The sequence below is a fragment of the Etheostoma cragini genome, chromosome 7 (genome assembly GCF_013103735.1).
Source record: "Etheostoma cragini isolate CJK2018 chromosome 7, CSU_Ecrag_1.0, whole genome shotgun sequence".
Classification (NCBI taxonomy): Eukaryota; Metazoa; Chordata; class Actinopteri; order Perciformes; family Percidae; genus Etheostoma; species Etheostoma cragini.
Window position 1 is genome coordinate 25,688,015 of NC_048413.1, and position 9,027 is coordinate 25,697,041.

The window sequence follows — 9,027 nt, forward strand, 5'->3', positions numbered from 1 at the left end:
GGAAGAACAAGTGAGAGAGGGTGGAGGAACATCATAACAAGTCTTAGGACAGGTTCAAATTTCTGGAGCATAAATTACCTACAGCACAGACCCAAAAAGAAAGCCGTGAAAGTGATTATTGGGCTTGATGGCAACTTGGAAGTTGTCCAACATCCGATTAAGACATCTCCAAATGCTCAAATAGCACCATCCTCTGTGACATTTTTATAGAATAACCTGTAGCTGCATACGTTGTTACTGAATTTGAAGTGCTCATTTTGTAGGAGCCAGTAGCACCAGCTGTTCTTCAAATCTAATTTAGCCTGGTTATACTGTGTTTTAAGGAGTTGTGCATGTTTTGGACAATATAAAGTTTGACCTGATGATGGTGTTTGATAAAAAATGTCACATGATAACCAAAGTCATTGGGATTCATTTTCTAGAGATAATAAATGTGTTTACCAAATGTTGTCCCAATCCAGTTTGTAGATGTCGAGATATTTCAGTGGAGACGTTCAAATGTTGACCTGTTGGATGCGCTAGAGGAAAAGTCAGTGGTTCACAAAAGTTTATCCTCTGGGGCCCATGACCATAAATGGATCCATCCATTGCATAGCTAGCGAAACATTTACTGTAAAGAGAGTCATTTAGAAACATCCTCTGGGGAACCTGCCTATTCCAAGTGGGGAATGAGTCCTTAAACCAAGTGAAAGAGTTGAACTACCGCGGGGTCTTGTTTGTGAGTGAGTGGATAATGGAGAGGGAGAATCAGCGCAGCGGGGGCATTACTACACTCACTTTATTATACCCATGTGATGAAAACAGCTGAGCCAGAAGGCAAAGCTCTCAATCCACCGGTCAATTTTCGTTCATACCCTCACCTGTGGTCATGAATGAGAGAACAAGATCCAGGTTACAAGCGGCCAAAGGAACTTGGAGTAAAGCATTTGGAAAAAAGCCAGCTGAGGTGGTTTGGGCACCTGGTAAGGATGCCCCGTGGGCGCCTCCGTAGGGAGGTGTTCCAGGCACGTCCAGGATCCCATAGTCCCACAGTCAAAGCTGGTCAAAGCAGAAGTTTGGGGTCCCCTGCTGAAGCTGCTGCACCCAACCCGAAGTTGTAGTGGTAGTAGTTTATTTGAACATGTAAAACATTAAAATAAAAACAAACATATATACATACATTCATGCATACATATATAGTATATCATTAAAATGACAGATAAATAAGGTCATGTACTTCTCAGCACAATCTTCCAAAATGATTGAAAGTCATTCAAAAAGTAGGACGAAGTTCATAAACAACTTATCAGGGCCTACCCCCTTTCTCTACTTTTAGCCTTTAGTAAATATAAAATCTTATGCTTCACTTATTTACACATCATGGACGCAGGTGCATATCTACACATATTAAATTAATAACAACACATCCATACTAGAATTAGTATATGGTTGTAGTGTTATCTGTTAAATATAGGAGTAACAGTAAAGAACCCAGACAGGCAAACAGACTCTCACACCCACGTTCACACACTCACACACTTCACTACGGTCTGTGTTATTGTACCCGAAAGCCCTTGAGACAGACTCACCCTGTAAAACACACTTATATTCTGATAGGATTGTGTAGTTGTAGCTTTCTGTTTGTTCATGTTACTCATGTTCCTCTCGGATTGGCTGTGTTGAACTGAGAACCGGCTACCCTGAACTGCCCTGCACATCCCCCTCTATTAGTTTATGACTGCACAACCGAAAACTGGATGGAAAATAAACACAACACTTTCCATTTACAAGGAAGCTAAACTGTGCATGGCTGTAACACAATTAAGTGCTTAGTTGCCACACAGTTCTTTCCATTCCATTATATTCCATTGGGTATAATGTTTGTACAATTTTGTCATCTTTTTATCACAATGTTGATATGTTCAGAGGTAGAAGGGAGGATTCTCTACAGAAAAGAACAAAAGGACAGCGATAAATTGCAGGCTTGACCTTTCACCCCTGGATCACCCTGTGCACACTCCACTCATGGCCGCCCGCTTGACCTCCCAAACCACCAACACTGCTTCACTATTCTGTCTAAAACAACCACAGACCCTCTGCTGCAAGGTTCAGCTGTGCCCTCTTGTGGATGAAAATGAACATTACACTGTAAGGTGAGGCATTCAATTCAAGCCAACTTTATTGGGATCAGTGGAAGAGACGTTCATGTTGCAAAGTTCCATGAAGCTAAAAATCAACTGTTTAAATGCTGATTTTACAACAATTCTGAGTGACACATTACGTCATCAATGTGCATTACCGAAGTTGTACTGAATTGGAAAAAAACGCAGAGAAACAAAAACAGAGAAAAATGCAGTAGTGTTAAAAATTTAAAGATTTGACCATATTACAAAAATCTCAGCTATCAATAATTCCTACTGCACCTGTACCTGTCTGCCCTCCTTCAGTTTCTGCTCTCACAATACAGGGTTAGAAGAAGAAAAAACAATCAGTAAGCCTCAGGCTATTTTTGTAGCTATTTTACTTCTCTTTGTAGTTGTTTTTCATGTATTTGTAATAATTTTGCGTCCGTTTGTGCTAACTTTGCTTCTGTTTGTGTCAGGCCTGCTGCCTCTTTGTTGCAGTGCTCTGCTTTCTCTCTCTCTCTCTCTCTCTCTCTCTCTCTCTCTCTCTCTCTCTCTCTCTCTCTCTCTCTCTCTCTCTCTCTCTGTCTTAATTGCAGTGATGGAGCCAGGTGTGGGAGTCAGGTGTCCAACTCCTTCTCATCAGCCACAATCAACCTCTGCTTCAAGATGGCAGCATGTCCTTTGTTCTGTTTAACATGTTTTGACTGGATTTTAACATCCCCTCACACACACATTGTCTGCCATCAACAAAAGTTTGGTGTTTGCCAATTAGAAAATTTGTGGTTCAGTCCATAATTTCTGAACTATTTTTACCTGATTTGGAGACATACTCCATGTTCTGTGCCTAATCAGTCTGGCACTTCTACAACAAACCATACATATGGGGGTTTCTGTCTTTAGCCCAGAAAAACAGCACAGGCACAGGGGCGTCGGACTGGGAGGAAAAAGGGGGCAGAGTACCCAGGGTCCTCGCGTGAGGAGGGCCCAAAAAGATGCTAGAATGAATAGCTGTGGATGCGGGGAGGGGCCTTTTCACAGGGCTCAGAATTTTGTGCTACACCCTTACGCAGGCCTACTGTTTTTTGGACTGGGGGTATGGCGTTTGCCTGGATCTCTGTGTCCATCCACCTTCGCAGTAATTAAGAGAAAGCTTAAGTTGTTCTGTGGACAAGTGTTTTTAAATTGCTTAATCTTTATCACTGGACCATGTTAATTTTCATCCCAGAGTCTGAGATAGCAGGCTTGTTTATATAGCCTGGTCAATGGTAAAGACATCCAAGAACTAGCTCAGACTGGCAAAAGTTTAGGCACCTGAGCTTCAGCCAACCCCTCTAAATTTTTGTAAAGTTATAAAAACACCGTTTTCAGACTCCAGGGATACTGTCCTGCCAAATGCATGAATGATAAAATTATTACAAATAAGAAAACTATGCTTGGTTCCATATACCAGAACTTTATATCTTCTATATAAAAACCTTGTGTACTGAAGTTAGCAAATGCCACTTCTTTATTAAAGGAAGGTGACCAATCAAATCCAAATAGTTGTAGGCCAATATTTAACCGTACCCACACACTGCCGCCGACTTGAGCAACTAAAGTTACCAGAACTAATTCATTTTCAATGGAAGCAGGCTTCTATCAGCTGCAAGGAGCGTTGTGGTTATTTAAGCGTTTTGACCGATCAGACCGTCAATCAGAAAGAGGAAAGTTGCTCAACTTTATGGTAATGAGCTGATGTTGGTTGCGACCAACAAACAATAACAATTCTGTCATTATACGTGTAATTTATGTATGCATGTACTTTTGACAAGCGTCCTTGACAGGGCGCCCAGAGCTTCTTTGTCGCTTAAGTCGGCAGCGGCGGGTATTTACAGTAAGCTTCTCTAGCCAGCAAGGCTTTAGAAGGGCTTATAAGTGACCAATTGAAAGACTATAAAACTGAAAAAATTATTTTAAACGATTTGCACTCAGGTTTTCATAAAAAACGTAACAATGTCACTGCCACTATAAAAGTGTTAAATGATTTAAACACTGGACAGGGGTCTATTCTGGGTTCCCTTTCAGTCACTATTTATATAAATGACTTGTGTCATAAAGTAATTAAAGCAAAGTGTCATTTTTATGCGGATGACACCATTTTTTATTGTTCTGCATCATTTTTAAAAAAGTGTCTCAGAAGACCTGCAATCTGCTTTTAACATTATTCAGAAGATTCCTCATGAATTTAGACTTGTACTAAACTCTGGAAAAAACAACATGATGTGCTTCTCTAAATCAAGGAACACAGACAATGCTTGTCAGATTGTTACACTAGAGGGAGAAAGTAATTGAACTAGTATCAGTCCTACAAGCAGCATATAGACTGTTTAACAAAAACTTGGAGGTGGATTTATATTATAAAAACAAAGGCTGTTTCTCTTTCAGTGCGAGAAAAACGTTTACACAAGCAACATCTCTGTCAATGCTGGATTGCAGTGATATTTTATACATGCATGCAAATCAATCTTCTCTGAAAATGCTGGTCTCGGTGTATTATGCAGCACTAAGATTTTTAATTTATTTTAGTTTTCGTACTCATCACTGTAGGTTGTATGAGAGCGTTTGTTGGCCTTCTTTGAACAATTGCCGGTTGGAGCAGTGGTGTATTTTTCTTTTTAAGGTCATACTGTGTAAACTGCCTTCTTACTCATGTTGTCTACACCAGGAAATGTAATCTTGACATTCTCTGAACGTGTTCTGTCTTTGGTGAAAATCCCTTTTAGTGTTTTTGCACCCTAACCCTGGTACAAATTGCAATGTCATCATGAATTAGACTACCTACCAACAGTAACAGTTTGAAATTAGATTAAAGGACTGTTTGAGCCCTAAATGCACATGTTACTGCTGTTACTGAGCGCTGCTGGTGATCATGTTGAGCATATTATATATTTTAATATGGAACTATTATACTGTTGTCTTGGCCAGGACTCCCTTATAAAAGAGATTCTGAATCCCAATGGGATTATTTACTTGTAAAATTACAAGGAAATTTACAAGGAAAATGTATATATAAATAGTTAATCTCATTATTTGTGGATTGATTACTGATTACCTGCCATGTAAAACTAGAATAAACATAGAAATTATGGAACATGGCAATTAATATTTAAGATGCAGTTGCAATACACACAAAACAACTCAAAATGCACGTACATTCAGAGTTCATGCAATCATAGAGGAGACTTCAAAAGTTATTTAATGGAATCCGGCTGTTAAATTTATTTAGAATCTGCAGATTATTCCATTTATATGTAGCATAGTACAAAAATGCAGTTTTGTCCTAACAAATGAATATTTAGGACCAAGGGATCACTAGTGCAAATGCTATAGTGATACGATTTAAAATTCAATGCAATTTTTTAAGCAAGGCTTTGTAGATAAATAGGTTATATGGCTCAGGTCCTAATTCACTATTGTAATATTGTACTTATTACAGCTACAATTTGTCTGTCCATCCTGGTAGAGGGATCCCGCCTGTGTCTCTGACTCCGTCTCTTCTGAGGTTATTAGCGGTGTGAACCAGTGAGCACTGGCATACACTATAAAATCACATGTTCATACTGTTAATCCTCTCACAGGTGTAGATGTTAATGGTCGCGGAGACAGCAGGGAGTGGCATTTTACAGGCAGTGACAGGGCATGACGATGAAGACGATGCTTCAGCCAAGTCTGGCCGGTTATCAGGAATCTGTTTCAGGAATCCGGAAATAGCATTTTTTACAGCAAGCATGCATCAGGTTTCAGAGACAACATGCTTGCCATTGCTATTGTCTGTTGTAGTCTGTCAAATTTGCATAACAGTACCACAGTCATCATGTCCACTGCACCTTGTTGATGCGTTTCAAACACACAGATGAACTGCGCTTTGCCTGTAAAGTGCGCGCGGGTAGGCGGCAGTAGCCGGGGGGGCAGCGACAAAAATCCGCTCTCAAGTCGGACAGTTTCCAGCCAATTTCAGCAGCCTTCAGGCGGAACAGGAAGTGACAGAAACGTGGTGCGGTTCTGATTTAATTAAATGTTATCAGACCAACTTGTGCACAGTCTCTAGTTGTTTTATGTTGACAGAATAGCTGTCAAAGTGCTCTACATGGGATCTGTTGCTGATTTTAATTAACAACAGACTGTAGATGATCCATGATCTGAATAGATTTAGTCTCTCTTACTTTTAAAAATCTATCATCCACACAACATGTGTTCTGTATAGAACGCACCTTTAAATCAGACAAATAGCAGTTAAATCCCTCCGATTCAAAATCAATAAAAAGTTCATGCAAAACATCATCATGTTGAGTTGATTCTGAACCAATCAGCTGTTAATTCAGCTGATAGGACAGCATTTCCCAGCATGCTCTGGGTCGTCTGGGTCTTGCAGTCAGTGAAAAGCAACTGCGCTGCCTGCATCTTAGATCTGTAGTCGCCTTGATCTTGTAAGATTATTGTTGCCTACGTGTGCATGACGTTAGAGCAAGTTGGGATCAAGTCGGACACAAATCTGACTGGCATGCAATGGGCGGAGATCGCCGGTGATCCAGTCTGCGCAGACCTGGCTCATCTCTAACGAGCCTAATGCCACCAATACATCCTGTGTAGACAAAGACAGAACTCAAATATATGATTTATTTATTGGAAAAAACAACAATAGATAGTTTTTATCCCACTCCAACTGTGTGATCAAAACCTCTGGGTTGAGTATTCAATTCAATTTTAGTCACATCATCAAATCATAAAAGTTATCTCAAGACAGTTTACAGATAGAGTAGGTCTAATTTACAAAGCCCCAACAGTTCTAGTAATTCCCCCAAGAACAAGTAGTGCAACAGTGGCGAGGAAACCTGGGACAGACCCAGGCTCTTGGTGGGCGGTGTCTGACGGTGCTAGTTAGGGGTGTGAGGCACAGAGGAAATAATTGTCACAGTAAAGATAATGGAACAGTGACTACAAATGGTGGTCGTAGTAATTCATTCCATAGCAGGCCACTGCAGGGAGTTGCAGGGTGTAGCGTGGTATAGAAGAGCATAGATGACATAGGGTTCAGCAGGACACAGCAAGACACTGCAGGGCATCTGTGGGTGCAGCAGGGTGTAGCAGGGTGTGCAGCAGGACCACGGCGACAGCTGCAACCAAGACCTTGTTGCCATCCTAATCCAAGGAAATATGTTGGTTTCTGGATATATCCTGATCAAAAATAACTTCTAGATTTATGACAGTTGTGTTGGTGGCCAGGGCAATACCATCCAAAGTAACTACATGTATGTCTTTAGATAATGAAGTTAAGAGGTTCTTAGGGCCATGCACATTAACATGAAAAGTATAGGTCATCTAGGAGATATTATCTTTAATGCATGCTTGAAGTTTAGCTAATTGACCAGTTTTGTCGGGCTTGATTGACAAGTATAATTGGGTGTCATCCGCATAACAGTAAAAGTTAATTGAGTTTTTCCTAATAATGTTGCAAAGAGGAAGCATTTATAAAGAGAATAGAATTGTTCCAAGCACTGAGCCTTGTGGAACGCCGTGGCAAACTTTAGCAAACTTGGAGGATTTGTCATTAACATCAACAAATTGAGATAAATCAGAGAAATAGAACTCACCAGCTCAGTGTGATTCTTTCAATGCCAAATAAATGTTCTAGTTTCTGTAACAGGATGGCATGATCAATAGTGTCAAATGCAGCAGTAAGATCTAATAAGACAAGTATGGAGTATGAAGTCCAGTGTCAGCAGCAGTTAGAAGGTAATTAGTCATTTTCACCAGTGCTGTCTCTGTGCTACGATGCTTTCTAAATCCTAAACTGTTGCTATGTAGAAAATCACATAACTGATTAGCAAATATTTTCTTAAGGATCTTGGAGAGGAAGGGAATGTTGGAAATAGATCTATAGTTTGGTAAGACTTCAGGGTTAAGGGTGGTTTTTTTCAGAAGAGGTTTTATCAAAGTACTATAAATGACTGCGGTGCATACAGTACACACAGCTGTTACGTGGATTGGTTAAGGTTCGGGAGATAGTGAGTCTTTTATACTGTTTATATACTTTAATGTGGTGAGCTAAAATCCTTTTGACTGTCTCTTGAACCTCCTCTTTTAATGTGCAGGCTTATTTCGATGTGAAAACAACCTCTGGGTCAAACATCCATACAGCTGTTAAGTGGATAGGTTAATGTTTGGGACATGGTGAATCTTTTATTCTGTTTATTGAATTTCCACTCTCATTCACTCATCGTGCAAACTCACTGGAACAGATGTCTTTTAATCACTTTGCTCTTATGAACTTCAATGTGTAGAACTTTGTTGTATTGTCTGTGTAGTGTGTGTTTATACTGATATGGGCCTGTGTGTCTGAAAACAAAGTTGAATCGCTTCTACATTGGACGTTTTGTCCCTCTAACCCCGCAGGGCTTCATGTAGCCGGTTTAGCCAGTTATATGGGATTTCAGCAGAACAGGAAAATCAAGGGAGAACTTGCCCAGGCCTCAGTGTTTGTGTTCCTTAAGGCGACAACAGCTCTAACCGGTTTTCCGGGGTGGAGAGATGAGAGAGAGGAGGGTGTGGGCCATTTTTCCTCACCTTATTCTCCTCTCTTTCTCTTTATTGTCGCGCTTTCTTTCCCTCTGGCTCTGTACCACTCCGTCCATCTCTGAAGTGTGAGCGAGTGAGCAGCTCAAGGAGTCCTCAGCTGTATGAGGTGAGTTATTATTGATTAAGCCCTGGGTTGTTGCCTGAGGGCTGGCATAGGTGGGCAGGGTAGGTGTAGTTATGTGTGGTGTGGCTGGGAGTGAGGACAAGGAAATGGCTTTATCGGGCCTTTCATGGTCATTATTCAGCGTTTGTGTGTATGTGTCTGTCGGTGTGTGTGTGTGTGTGTGTGTGTGTGTGTGTGTGTGTG

The 9,027-nt window shown here is 40.7% G+C and overlaps 1 protein-coding gene and 2 long non-coding RNA genes across 7 annotated transcripts in view; 1 reads left to right on the forward strand and 2 right to left on the reverse strand.

The window, feature by feature from the left end:
- Positions 1-9,027, reverse strand: part of LOC117948369 — a 172,612-nt gene that overhangs the window by 54,132 nt on the left and 109,453 nt on the right. The window lies entirely within an intron of this gene.
- The window catches only part of LOC117948368, a 21,035-nt gene that overhangs the window by 3,686 nt on the left and 8,322 nt on the right, over positions 1-9,027 (reverse strand). The window contains exon 2 of the long non-coding RNA XR_004657421.1: positions 4,287-4,293. This is a non-coding gene — a long non-coding RNA (uncharacterized LOC117948368). The remainder of the gene's footprint in view (positions 1-4,286; positions 4,294-9,027) is intronic.
- Positions 8,674-9,027, forward strand: part of rbbp8l (retinoblastoma binding protein 8-like) — an 11,254-nt gene continuing 10,900 nt past the window's right edge. For 4 of the 5 annotated variants that reach the window (XM_034877975.1, XM_034877973.1, XM_034877974.1 and 1 more), the window contains exon 1: positions 8,674-8,826. The gene's annotated coding sequence lies outside the window, so the exon portion shown is untranslated. The remainder of the gene's footprint in view (positions 8,827-9,027) is intronic. The other variant, XM_034877976.1, reaches the window with a different exon arrangement.